Source organism: Leucoraja erinacea, chromosome 42 (genome assembly GCF_028641065.1).
Source record: "Leucoraja erinacea ecotype New England chromosome 42, Leri_hhj_1, whole genome shotgun sequence".
NCBI classification, from domain to species: domain Eukaryota; kingdom Metazoa; phylum Chordata; class Chondrichthyes; order Rajiformes; family Rajidae; genus Leucoraja; species Leucoraja erinaceus.
The window spans coordinates 1,939,486-1,953,741 of NC_073418.1; the positions used below are offsets into that span (position 1 = coordinate 1,939,486).

General features: G+C 43.7%; 1 long non-coding RNA gene across 1 annotated transcript; it reads left to right on the forward strand.

The window, feature by feature from the left end:
• The first annotated feature begins 6,345 nt into the window (after positions 1–6,345).
• LOC129714826 (uncharacterized) lies at positions 6,346–8,820 on the forward strand. The gene is made up of 3 exons (XR_008726404.1): positions 6,346–6,372; positions 8,263–8,298; positions 8,794–8,820. It is a non-coding gene; the product is annotated as an uncharacterized LOC129714826 (long non-coding RNA).
• Positions 8,821–14,256: the final 5,436 nt, after the last annotated feature.

A 14,256-nucleotide genomic window follows, 5' to 3' on the forward strand; every position in this document is an offset into this window, starting at 1 on the left:
TCTATACTCAATGCTCTGATTTATAAAGGCCAACCCACCAAAAGCTTTCTTTACCACCCTATCTACATGTATCTACCTCTTTCAGGGAACTGTGCACAGTTATTCCCAGATCCCTCTGTTCACCTGCATTCTTCAATTCCCTACCATTTACCATATACGTCCTATTGTGATTTGTCCTGCCAAGATGTAGCACCTCACACTTATCAGCATTAAACTCCATCTGCCATCTTTCAGTCCACTCTTCCAACTGGCATAAATCTCTCTGTAGACTTTGAAAATCTACTTCATTATCCACAACCCCTCCTATCTTAGTATCATCTGCATACTTACTAATCAAATTTACCACACCATCATCCAGATCATTGATGTACATGACAAACAACAGTGGACCCAACACAGATCCCAGTGGCACCCCAATAGTCACTGGCCTCCAATCTGACAAACAACCATCCACCATTACTCTCTGGCATCTCCCATTCAGCCACTGTTGAATCCATCTTGTTACTCCACCATTAATACCCAACCATTGAACCTTCTTAACCAACCTTCCATGAGGAACCCTGTCAAAGGCCTTACTGAAGTCCATATATACAACATCCACTGCTTTACCCTCATCAATTTCCCAAGTAACCTCTTCAAAAAATTCAAGAAGATTAGTCCAACATGACCTTCCAGGCACAAATCCATGTTGACTGTTCCTAATCAGACCCTGTTTATCCAGATGCTTATATATATTATCTCTAAGTATCCTTTCCATTAATTTACCCACCACTGACTGACGTCAAACTAACAGGTTGCTAGGTTTACTCTTGGACCCCTTTTTAAACAATGGAACAACATGCGCAGTACGCCAATCCTCCGGCACTATTCCCATTTCTAATGACATTTGAAATATTTCTGTCATAGCCCCTGCTATTTCTACACTAACTTCCCTCAATGTCCTAGGGAATATCCTGTCCGGACCTGGAGACTTATCCACTTTTATATTTCTCAAAAGTGTCAGTACTTCCTCTTCTTTGAATCTCATAGTTTCCATAGCTACTCTACTTGTTTCCCTTACCTCACATAATTCAATATCCTTCTCCTTTGTGAATACCGAAGAAAAGAAATTGTTCAATATCACCCCCATCTCTTTTGGCTCTGCAGATAGCTGTCCACTCTGACTCTCTAATGGACCAATTTTATCCCTCGTTATCCTTTTGCTATGAATATAGCTGTAGAAACCCTTTGGATTTACTTTCACCTTACTTGCCAAAGCAACCTCATATCTTCTTTTAGGTTTTCTAATTTCTTTCTTGAGATTCTTTTTACATTCTTTATACTCCTCAAGCACCTCATTTACTCCATGCTGCCTATAATTATTGTAGATCTCCCTTTTTTTTCCGAACCAAGTGTCCAATTTCCCTTGAAAACCATGGCTCTTTCCTATTTTTACTATTTCCTTTCAACCGAACAGGGACATAAAGATTCTGTACTCTTAAAATTTCACCTTTAAATGTACTCCATTTCTCTTCCACATCTTTCCCATAAAACACAATGTCCCAATTTACTCCTTTTAAATCCTTTCGCATCTCCTCAAAGTTAGCCTTTCTCCAATCAAAAATCTCAACCCTAGGTCCAGTTCTGCCCCTCTCCATAATTATATTGAAACTAATGGTATTGTGATCACTGGTCCCGAACTGTTCCCCAACGCATACCTCTGCCACCTGACCCGTCTCATTTCCTAACAGGTCCAGCACCGCCCCTTCTCTAGTAGGTACTTCTATGTATTGCTGCAAAAAACTATCCTGCACACATTTTACAAACTCCAACCCATCCAGCCCATTTACAGAATGTGTTTCCCAGTCTATGTGTGGGAAATTGAAATCTCCCACAATCGCTACCTTGTGCTCACTACTAATATCTGCAATCTCCTTACATATCTCTTCCAATTCTCGCTCCCCATTTGGCGGTCTATAATACACCCCTATAAGTGTTGCTACCCCTTTCCCACTTCTCAGTTCCACCCAAATAGCCTCCCCAGACGAGCCCTCTAATCTATCCTGCCAAAGCACTGCTGTAATATCTTCCCTGATAAGCAATGCAACACCTCCACCTCTTGCCCCTCCAATTCTATCACACCTGAAGCAACGAAATCCTGGAATATTTAGTTTCCAATCACAGCCCTCCAGCAACCTTGTTTCACTGATCGCCACAACATCATACTTCCAGGTGTCAATCCAGGCTCTAAGTTCATCCACCTTTCTTACAATGCTCCTAGCATTAAAATATACACATTTAAGAAATCCACCCTCTCTTATTCTCTGTTTATTGTATTTTTCTTCTCTCTCCCCTACATTTTGGGTCAGAGTGCTACCATTCTCTGCCTCCTGCCTCACACACTAACTGCTAGCTTTCCCAATTTGAGTCCCTCCCCCCAACCATACTAGTTTAAAGTCTCCCCAGTAGCCTTTGCAAATCTCCCCGCCAGGATATTGGTCCCCCTTGAGTTCAAGTGCAACCCGTCCTTTCTGTACAGGTCGCACCTTCCCCAAAAGAGGTCCCAATGATCCAGAAACTTGAATCCATACCCACTGCACCAGTCCCTCATCCACTCATTTATCCTCCACCTCGCTCCATTCCTACTCTCATTGTCGCGTGGCACAGGCAGTAATCATGAGATTGTTACCTTTGCAGTCCTTCTCCTTAACTCTCTACCTAATTCCCTAAATTCTTCTTTCAGGACCTCTTCTCTTTTTTTACCTATGTCGTTGGTACCTATATGCACCACAACCTCAGGTTCCTCTCCCTCCCATTTCAGGATTTCTTGGACCCGTTCAGACACATCCCTGACCCTGGCACCAGGGAGGCAAACTACCATCCGGGACTCCTGTCTGCGTCCACCGAATCGCCTATCCGACCCCCTGACTATAGTCCCCTATTACTGTCCCCTATACTTCCCCAATTACTGACAAGACAGCTCCCATCCTGCGTTTGGACTGTTCGACCTGCTGCCCTCTGGAAGGCGCTATAGGTGCATCAAATCCAGGACAAACAGACTCAGGAATAGTTGCTTTCCAAGAATTATATCTACTATAAATTCAAATTCACACATGCACTGACTACACCGCCCAACACGGACTTCCATCTGTATATATGTATATATGTATGTAGCGCCGCAGAATTTGTGCACCTATTCCCCCCCCCCCCCCCATCTCCCTTCTGTTTTTTTGTTTTTTCTGTTTCTTGTTTTTTGTGCTAAATTGTATGTATGCACTGAGTACGAGCAGCTTTCAGTTTCACTGTACATGTATAGTGACAATAAATGGCATATCTATCTATATCTACAATTGCCCTGAGCCAGTGCCAGAGTTATTACTCAGTGCCAGTTATTAAATTGTCAAGTGCAAAAGCAGCAGATTCAGGTGGGGTGACTGTTTAGCAGCCTCACAGCCTGTGGGGGGAAGCTGTTTAGCAGTCTGGTTGTCCGGGCTTTGATGCTTCGGTGTCTCTTTCCTGATGGCAGGAGATCTAGATGTGTGTGGAGGGGCTGCAGTTTGTCCTTTGCTATGCCCAGTGCTTAGATATGTTAGATATACACTGAAATATTGAATGCCGCTGTTTCTATCTTTGCATTGTTTTGTGAATTCCAGGCTATAACTATCTATATAAGATAAATAATTTCCTTCACACAAACACTCTTCCCTCCCATGATTGCCCCACATTTTAAATGTGTGTTCCTCTGTCCTTCAATGTTGCCGCCATGGGAACGTTTTATCTAAATCTTGTTCGCCTTTATCAAATAGTCTTAGAATAAAGGGGAGGTCATTTCAGACTGAGGTGAGAAAAAAACGTTTTTACCCAGAGAGTTGTGAATGTATGGAATTCCCTGCCACAGAGGGCAGTGGAGGCCAAGTCACTGGATGGATTCAAGAGAGAGTTAGATATAGCTGTAGGGGCTAGTGGAGTCAAGGGATATGGGGAGAAGACAGGCACGGGTTATTGATTGGGGACGAACAGCCATGATCACAATGAATGGCGGTGCTGGCTCGAAGGTCCGAATGGCCTCCTCCTGCACCTATTTTCTATGTTTCTATCCTCCGAAATTATGTTTGCCTCAGTTTACAGCCCCGTTTCCTGCAGGCTATACTGCGGATTTCGTTGTAAACCATGTCTGCTGTCTCCTTGCTACAAGTGTGTCCTTTCGCAAGCTTGGTAACACCGAAACATGGCCGGACCGTGCCCTAACAAGTGTCTTCCATGTGTTCCGCAAAGTACCATGATTTCGGACTCCATTAATGGACTCCAGCTTTCCAAATGTTCCGTAAACATCCTCGCAGCATACGCGCGTGAATATTCGGAGAGTATTGCTGGCCTTGTACATAGCACTTGCTAGACCATAGTTTGCACAGGCACATAGTTCTAGACCTCAATGCAATGGAAAAGAAAGAAATGGTGTAAGGGAGATTTACTAAATTGTGCCAGTTATCTATACGTCCCGAGAGGGACAAGAAAATAGATTTGAAATATTTGGTACAAGACATGAGAACAAAATAAATTCCCCCAAGAGAGTAACATGGCTTCGAAACAGAATGGCTGAGGGGGTGGCAGACGAAGACCCGTGGCTGCATTCAAACGATCTACAGGTGGATGCTAGAGGAAATGTCATGTTCAGAATGAGGTGTTAGCGAATGGCATTGGGCCACGTAATCCTTTATTGACCAGTTTGGATACGGTGGAGCGTCTGATGCCGTTCTATCATAGAATCATTGGGTCGCAGAGAATGGAAACGTGCCCTTCGATCCAAGTTGCTCAGGCCGACCAAGGTGTCCCATCTACACTAGTCCCACCTGCCCGCGTTTGGCCGTTATCCGTCCAACCGTTTTCTATCCATGTCCCAGTCCAAATCTTTTTTTTTTTGTCTTATTATAACAATTCTCTGTACCACCCCCTCTGGCAGCTCGTTCCATAGACCCTATGTGAAAGCACTCTCCGTGTTGCTGTAATTGCTGCCACACCCTGAAACTCACAATTCCCAATGTGTCAATACACCCACCACAATTTATTCAGATTTTTTGATTTTTGTCAGGTAAAATCGTAGAAAATATTTTGATTTTGTCGTCATGCGCCTCTAATTACAAATTCTATGCCATCCTTCACATTGCATGTTCGTGGCGTTATGCTCCAGAAATGACATTTGATTGTTTCACGAGTGTTCCACAGCGCTGATTATTCCTTTAATTTTCAGAATACAAATCTCTCCTTCAAGCAAGCAGTAAGTAAGCACGCCAGTTTATATCAAATAACATCTCTCTGGACTTCAACAATAAAAAATAAATCTCAGACTGAAAACAATATTTTGAGTGAATACGTTCGGCCCATCACTGTACACACGAGACTGTCGCCACTGAAGAACTAATCTGTGCAAACAATCACATTTTCCATTATCATGTATCTATACAGTGTAATTGGCTCGATTGTAATCGTGTATTGTCTTTCTGCTGACTGGATAGCACGCAACAAATTGATTTCACTGTCCTTCGGTACACGTGACAAGAAACTAAACTGAATTGAACTAATTAAAAACTTCAGGAGTATTGGTATTAACAGATGAACGAAGGCAGTTACTGCATCTTCAAGTGAATGTATTGCCCCTGTCCCACTTAGGAAACCTGAACGGAAACCTCTGAAGACTTTGCGCCCCACCCAAGGTTTCCGTGCGGTCCCCGGAGGTTGCAGGTGGTTGCCGGAGGTTGCAGGTAGTGGAAGCAGGTAGGGAGTCTGACAAAAACCTCCGGGAACCTCCGGGAACCTCCGGGAACCGCACGGAAACCTTGGGCGGGGCGCAAAGTCTCCAGAGGTTTCCGTTCAGGTTTCCTAAGTTGGGCAGGGGCATAATGATCAAGAACATTTCCATCTCCGCTTTAAAAACTACCCAATTACTATCTCCAGTCTGCGGTAATGAATTCTACAGATTCCCCTCAGGCAAAATAAATTCCACCTCATCTCCTATCTAATGGTGCGCCTTTTTATTCTCTGCCCTCTGGTCGTAGACTCTCGCACTAATGGGAATACCTTCGCCCAATCCATTCTATCCAAGCATTTCATTATCTCTCAAACCTTTTGGTTTTACTAACGATGTACGCTATTTGTTAAGTGCGGATCAGAATAACCTATGAGCCTTCTTTAAATTCAATACCATAAACTATTACATATTTCTGATATTAAAAGTCGATTTTAAATATTGCATGTACAAAATCCTTCACCGCAGCCGAAATTCAAATTATGAACGACACTTCCTATTGTGTTACATTTTCTGCTTTGATCGAAAATTAGCAACAATGACATTTAGCTCTTGCCTTACAGTGAAACAACTGCTTCACAAAAATATCGGTAAATGGGTCGGAACAATTACACTTAACGTGTCCAATACTTTATTTTCGTCTGCCCTGTTAATGATTGCTGTGGTATTTATCCAGATCTGGTACAGATATGCAAGTGATCCCGAAATTTGGTCAAAGTAATAACTGTGATATCCAATATTTGCATTAATTGTGTTTATAAAAATCGCGTAACCATCAGCATCAATTAACACACGTGGAACCTGATAAATATTAAAATGATAGAATATGCCAATGTCACCAGAGAGAATGTAACAACTAATCTCCTAAAATGGCGTAATTCTCGCAAAGCTTCCCATCATATTATGTCCTCTGCTGGAATTTATGTGCAATAGCGCCTCTATTGGACTTTTATTGTGAAAGGTCAGTTGCACACAGGAAGTAAGAAGTAATATCTATCTATCTATCTATCTATCTATCTATCTATCTATCTATATATATCTATTAAAACTGTGCGTGTGTCTGGCTGTGTGTATTTCTGACTTGTGGCTGCCAGCATTTGATTCGTTGCCACGACAACACCCGACCCACAAATGCCCTGATTTTTTCCATTTCGGTAGAGATTCCACTTTTCATTCCAAGTATCCACTTCTCATTAAATTTCGTCGTGTTTATGTACACATAAACCATAACGGCTGCTGGCGCCCGTGAAAGGGTGCCGTAACTCCCTACTAGAGGGATTTCTTTTTTGAAATTTGCGAATTCCATTTTAATGGGCTGAACTTTTGGAATACGATCCACCAATAAAAGGGAGGCAGGGCACCTTACTTTTGAGAACGGCTTTACATAAATGTATCACTCTAAATTCAGCATTGAGGGCAACACTCTGCGTAATTTGCTTCGTTTTGTTTTCAACCGGTAAGTAGTAACGACGTGAAAGGGTGCCGTAACTCCCTACTAGAGGGGTTTTTTTTAAATTTGCGAATTCCATTTGGAATAATATCCACCAATAAAAGTCAGCACCTTTACATAAATGCATAAATTCACCAGTTATAGGAGCAGGATTAAATCATTTGGCCCACCAAGTCTACTTCGCTGTTCATTGATGGCCGATCTACCTTTCCCTCTCGGCCCCATTCTCCTGCCTTCTCCCTGGCACCGGGCACTCTTAACAATCAAGAATCTGTCAATCCCCGCCTTATGTATATCTGTTGACTCGGCCTCCACAGCTGTCTGTCTTTTCGCCCCGTTAATCTTTGTCAGAGGGTAGTTAATCTGAGGAAATTGCAAAAGAGGGCTGTGGAGGCCAAGTCGGTAGCTATTTTTTAAAGCAGGTATAGATACATTCTTGATTTAAACGGGAGTCAACGGTTATGGAGAGAAGGCAAGTCGTGGTTACCAATCGGAGACTGAGGGTATTTATTTGAAGAGAATGCGACCAGAGCTAAGATGTCGTGGTATTTATTTCATTTCTTCATACCAATGGTAATTTTCAAATCTGCGTTAATTTGGCAGTAATTTAATATTGGAATCTTATAGTTTCAAGATCATTCAACTGTTTTAATTACTGTTTTGATAACTGAAAATGTTGCATTGAATCATTCTGCTGTGTTGTCACCTCGTATGCAAGTTATCCCAAACAGATTGGAACCGAGAAATGCATACGCGCCATTTTATCCGTGCGTAAAGGTTGCTCAAAGAGTTCAACAAAGACTAGTATGCAACGGCGTCGAGTAAAAATTCACCTTGGAAAAACTTTGTGCTTCCCCTTCTACTACCGCTGCAAAATATAGGGTGACTCCGTTTTCTGTAACTACCAGGAAAAATGTTTATCCCATTGCATCCGTCTTCGATTACCAAGTTACAAAATAGATTTAATACAATAGTCAGAACGGAGAACATAAAGATAACATTCATGATCATTCCTATCTTCTGGTTTCAGAGCAAGGAAATCTGGTCAATCAACTCAAGGAATCAGGTAAATCAAATTGCTTCAGTTGCTCGCCATTCGCCGTGAATTAGCACATCAAGGAGACAATTTTGAAGTCCTGTCAATTGAATAACACATCAGACACGTTTCGTAATAATGCCCCTGTCCCACTTAGGAAATCTGAACGGAAACCTCTGGAGACTTTGCGCCCCACCCAAGGTTTCCGTGCGGTTCCCGGAGGTTGCAGGTGGTTGCCGGAGGTTGCAGTAGTGGAAGCAGGTAGGGAGACTGACAAAAACCTCCGGGAACCGCACGGAACCCTTGGGTGGGGCGCAAAGTCTCCAGAGGTTTCCGTTCAGGTTTCCTAAGTGGGACAGGGGCATTATTGTAATTACCTAGAGTTTCAGTTTACGCTTTACAACATTAATTCCAGTTCCCATTTCGGTCAAAGGTATTTCTTGCACCATATTATTGGGCCACCAGGAGCATTACTGATTTGCTATGTTATTAACGTGGTATATATATGTATGTCTTTTCCTGCAGCGAACGAATTTCACTCAAAAGAGAGCGGTAATAAATTTGCTCATCATCTGCGTTAAGTTATGTTATGTTTGAACTTTTCCAACCCATACGCTAACGTCAGATTATGAACAGTCCGTGGTACAAATGACGATTTAGTCGGATTATATTAATTGAGGGATAAATGCCTTTTATATCAACAACAACCCCCAGAATTGATTCCCTTTCATACATCAATTTATTCAGATTCAGATTCAGATACAACTTTAATTGTCATTGTCAGTGTACAGTACAGAGACAACGAAATGCATTTAGCATCTCCCTGGAAGAGCGACATAGCATATGATTTGAATAAATATTTACATTAGCATATATACAGACATAGTGTTTTTCCTGTGGGAGGAGTGTCCGGGGGGAATGGGGGGGGGGGGTGATTGGCAGTCACCGAGGTACGTTGTTGAGTAGAGTGACAGCCGCCGGGAAGAAGCTGTTCCTGGACCTGCTGGTCCGGCAACGGAGAGACCTGGAGCGCCTCCCGGATGGTAGGAGGGTAAACAGTCCATGGTTGGGGTGAGAGCAGTCCTTGGCGATGCTGAGCGCCCTCCGCAGACAATGCTTGCTTTGGACGGACTCAATGGGGGGGAGCGAGGAACCGGTGATACGTTGGGCAATTTTCACCACCCACAACAAGGCCTTCCGGTCGGAGACAGAGCAGTTGCCATACCATACTGTGATGCAGTTGGTAAGGATGCTCTCGATGGTGCAGCTGTAGACGTTCACCAGGATCTGAGGAGACAGATGGACCTTCTTCAGTCTCCTCGGGAAGAAGAGACGCCGGTGAGCTTCCACGGAGTTTGCGGTGCTCTTATAACCATATAACCATATAACAATTACAGCACGGAAACAGGCCATCTCGACCCTTCTAGTCCGTGCCGAACACATAATCTCCCCTAGTCCCATATACCTGCACTCAGACCATAACCCTCCATTCCCTTCCCATCCATATAACTATCCAATTTATTTTTAAATGATAAAAACGAACCTGCCTCCACCACCTTCACTGGAAGCTCATTCCACACAGCTACCACTCTCTGAGTAAAGAAGTTCCCCCTCATGTTACCCCTAAACTTCAGTCCCTTAATTCTCATGTAATGTCCCCTTGTTTGAATCTTCCCTACTCTCAGTGGGAAAAGCTTTTCCACGTCAACTCTGTTAATTATCCTTGTAATTAGAACATCGAACGTAGAACATATAATAGTGCACCGCAGAAACAGGTCCTTCGGCGCACAATATCTCTGACGAAGATGGTGACAGGATAAACTAATTTCCTCTATCTCTACGTGCTCCGCATCCCTCCATTCCCTATACATTCATGTGCCCACCAAAAAGCAATGTTTCCATTTGCGAATTAAAAGTCTATGAAACGTGTCTCTGCGTAACATAACTTCCCCCGAAATATCTCATTTTACCCATTCTCACCTTACTCCGTCTAAATCCCCCGAAGGTGTGAAGTACATCTGAATAGAGACCTACCTGTTCTGAATGTCAACAATGCTAGATAATGCTCATGACGATGTCTTGATGTCTTCTGGGTGATACTGATGCGAAGCACAAACGACTCAGCCATAGATGGTTCAACAACAACTGACATTATAATGCCATAATCTTTTCCAAAGTTGATACCGTCTATGTTCAGTCGATTTCCAAATTCGCGACGACGTTTTTATACAAGTGCGTGGGGTGTTATAGAAAAGCTGGGAAGGTGCCGAAATGTTTCACCAGTGTGCTCTCAGTACACAAGAGCTTGAGTTATTAGAGGCTGGATGGACTGGTATGTTTTCCCTGGAGCGTAAAGGATTAAAGTGTGACTCTTTCCGTACAGTATCGTTCTTTGACCCGATATGTACGTAAATCCGTGAGAATCGGAGATAAGGTGAATGGCAACAAGTGTTCTGTTACGATAGGGGGATCCAGATCTAGAGGGCATAGATATAAGGTGAGAGGAACAAGATTTAAAAAGGCCCAGACAGACAATTAAATCACTCAGAGTGTTGTCAGTACATGGAACCATCTGCCAGAAGGAACTCTAGAGGCGGATACAATGGCGACATTTTTAAAGTGCCTTTAGACATATGCATGGATAGGACAGGTTTAGAGTGATATGGGCCAAACGCAGGCAGGTGGGACTGGCTGAATTATTAAACCTGGTTGGCGTGGATGGATTGGGCCGATGGCCCTCTTTCTGTACAGTATCGTTCTTTGGCCCGATAAGTCTAAAGCGAAGAATAAACACTGAACATGCAATCAGCAGCATAAAATATGACAATCAAGTATTACCTTTCGTCAGTCGTATTAAAAGGCCACTGTCAAACAGAATAGCCATTAAAACCTGCTGTAGTGGCCATTTGGCCTGTTTTGCATGTCATTGTGGATGGCAGGGGCCTTTAAATGTTACACTATAATGTGGGTGGCATTTATAATAATAATACATTTTATTTATGGGCGCCTTTCAAGACTCAAGGACACCTTACAAAAATTTAGCAGATACAGGAAAAACACGTAAGGGGAATGAAATAAATAGTGGAGACATGACTAGTACACAAAGTAAAGACAGAATGCAATACAAAACACAATATGAGGCAATTAATGCACAGATTAAAAGGGGGGGGGGGACGTGGGGCTAAGGATAGGCAGAGGTGAAGAGATGGGTCTTGAGGAGGGACTGGAAGATGGTGAGGGACACGGAATTACGGATCAGTTGGGGGAGGGAGTTCCAGAGCCTGGGAGCTGCCCTGGAGAAGGTTCTGTCCCCAAAACTGCGGAGGTTGGACTTGTGGATGGAGAGGAGACCGGCTGATGTGGATCTGAGGGACCGTGAGGGTTGGTACGGGGAGATGAGGTCAGTGAGATATGGGGGGGGGGGGGGCAGATGGTGGAGGGCTTTGTAGGTGAGGATCGGGGTTTTGTAGGTGATCCGGTGGGTGATGGGAAGGCAGTGAAGTTGTTTAAGGCCTGGAGTGATGTGATGCCAGGATTTGGTGTGGGTGATGAGTCGGGCGGCTGCGTTCTGGACCAGTTGGAGTCGGTTGATGTAGGTGGAGCTGATGCCAAGGAGAAGTGAGTTGCAATAGTCCAGTCGGGAGGAGATGAAGGCATGGATGAGTCTTTCAGCAGCAGGAGGTGTGAGAGAGTGTCTGAGTTTGGCGATGTTGCGGAGATGAAAGAAGGAGGTTTTAATGACATGGCGGATGTGAGGCTCAAGGGAGAGGGTGGAATCAAAGATCACGCCAAGGTTGCGGGCCTGGGGAGATGGGGAGACAGTGGTGCCGTCGATGGTGAGAGTAGGGTTATTGATTTTGCTGAGTGTGGCTTTGGAGCCTATGAGGAGGATGTCCTTTCGCTGTTGAGTTTGAAGAAGTTATGTTGCATCCAGGTTTTTATAGCTGACAAACAGGAGCTGATATGGGGAGAGGGGGGGGGGGGGGTTGTGGGGGGATTTGGTGCCGAGGTAGATCTGGGTGTCATCGGCGTAACAGTGGAAGTCCAGGTTGAAGTGGCGGAGTATCTGACCAAGGGGGAGGATGTAGATGATGAAGAGGAGGGGGCCGAGTACGGAGCCTTGGGGAACCTTGAGTGACTGTGGCTGTAGCAGAGGTGTGGTTGTGGAGAGAGATGAAGTGGGGTCTGTTGGAAAGGTAGGAACGGAGCCAGCTGAGTGCAGAGCCTTCAATGCCGAGGTCTTTGAGTCTGGTGAGCAGGATGTTATGGTTCACTGTATCGAAGGCTGCGCTTAGGTCGAGGAGGATGAGGATGTTGAGGGAACCAGTGTCAGCAGAGGTGATGAGGTCGTTGAGGACTTGGAGGAGAGCAGTTTCTGTGCTATGGAGGGGGCGAAGCCAGATTGGAGGGGTTCAAGTAGGTTATACGCAAGGATGTGGGAATGACGTGTTTTGGGGGCGTATTTGGAGGTTAGCTCCTTGCGCAGTAGTTTAGTTTGTTTAGATTAGTTTGGAGAGACCATGGGGAAGGTTAACCTTGCTACCATGTAAGAGCATGTAAGAACATGTAAGAACATGTAAGATCATGGGAGATCATGGGAGATCAAAAGGAGATCATGCAGATCTTGCCAGTGTTACCGAGACACGAGGAGTTTACTAATGTCTAAAGTAATAAGCTGGAGTTCGAAGAAGATTGTAGTAACGTCGGAAGAAACTTGGATGTATCTTGTTGTTTTCTATCAACAATAAAACATGTATTCATCAAAATGACTTTTGAAGTCATATCAGAGAAGAAGCTCTGAATGTCTCTGTGAAGGCACCCCCTTCAACCATGCTCATCCAAATAGCGGCTAGGGTGCTGAAAGATATGATAATCTGCCGCTACACCTGCTAATTCACCTTACTTTAAATGAAAAAGCAAGTCAGAGCATTGTTTTCTAAACACTCACTCCTTTGACTGCTGTTGTAAAAAAAAGATGTGTACCGGCTGGCATCATTTTTTATACTACAATTCTTTAGTTAGTTAGAAAATATATACCATATTATTTTCGCAAACGGCTCCATTGGACTGACTCTTAAGTTAATATTTTTTTTTCGAATTCAGAATTAGACAGCCTAAACGAAGCACTAAAGTTGACAGGTAAAGCATGTTAAAATTACTACAATGTCATTCAACATACAATTATCTATCAATGTACCTATTTGACGTAACTGTATCGTGTCATTTTCCAGTACATGTCCGGTTTACAAACTGAACTATAGGGCTCTGGTGAGACCACATCTGGAGCATTGTGCACAGTCCTTGTGATTGAAGCAGTGCAGCGTAGGTTCACGAGATTGATCGCTGGGATGGCGGGACTGTCATATGAGGAAAGATTGAAAAGACTAGGCTTGTATACACTGGAGATTAGAAGGACGAGGCAGATGCAGGATAAATGTTCCCAATGTTGGTTGAGTCCAGAACCAGGGGCCACAGTTTTAGAATAAAGGGGAGGTCATTTAAGACTGAGGTGAACAAAACATTTTCACCCAGAGAGTTGTGAATTTATGGAATTCCCTGCCACTGGATGGATTTAAGAGAAAGTTAGATAGAGCTCTAGGGGCTGGTGCAGGCAAGGGATATGGGGAGAAGGCAAGCACGGATTATTGATAGGAGATGATCAGCCATGATCACAATGAATGGCGGTGCCGGCTCGAAGGGCCGAATGGTCTCATCCTGCACCTATTTTCTATGTGTCTATGCTTTTATGTTTCTAACTGATTTGACCTTATTTGCTATCTTGAAGGGCTCTTGCAGTAGTCATTGTTTCTGCCATTCCACCAATATTTCTCATTCATCGAGTAATGTGCTAAATGTTTTGTGATTCCACAAAACAGTCCATATCCTCCTTTTTCTACCACTTTACTCTGCTTAGCACAATTCCATGCTTTCTTTCATCTGCATTCATTTCATTTTGAATTCATGATTTTTAAGTATAAACTGTTAATA